A 511-nucleotide genomic window follows, 5' to 3' on the forward strand; every position below is an offset into this window, starting at 1 on the left:
TCAGGCTTTCGACGTGTCTCTCTCTGCTCTGTAGCAGCCTCTGAAACGCAGCCAAAAAAAAAACCCCGCTCTGATGTGCCTTTGCTTTAAGAAGAATAGTTTCTGTAAAAAAAATGGTTCATGAAATTGAACAGTTCATGAGTGGGATTGGGAATAGGGGCGGTTTGGGGAGGAGTGGAGGGGGGGGGAGGCGGTGGTGGGGTGGGGGGGGGGGGGGGGAGGAGAGCATGTGCTGGTCCAATAAGCCACATGGCGGCTCAGACCAATGATGCCGAATTCCCTCTTTAGCTCCTGATTGGAGGAGGGCACTCATTTGTAGATTTCAGTGGATGGGATGGGAAATGTGGACCCTCCCGCGGGCGGGAACCTCGCTCCTTTCCAGCGGCGGGGGGGTGGGGGGGGGGGGTGGTGGGGGGGTTGGGGGAAGGCACTAGTCTGTCTGGAGATGGGCGGCAACCGTTCACACCTCCAAAGCTATGGGCACACATAAAAGGCCGGTCGATCTGCAAAC

This window comes from Carcharodon carcharias, chromosome 23 (assembly GCF_017639515.1).
Source record: "Carcharodon carcharias isolate sCarCar2 chromosome 23, sCarCar2.pri, whole genome shotgun sequence".
Classification (NCBI taxonomy): domain Eukaryota; kingdom Metazoa; phylum Chordata; class Chondrichthyes; order Lamniformes; family Lamnidae; genus Carcharodon; species Carcharodon carcharias.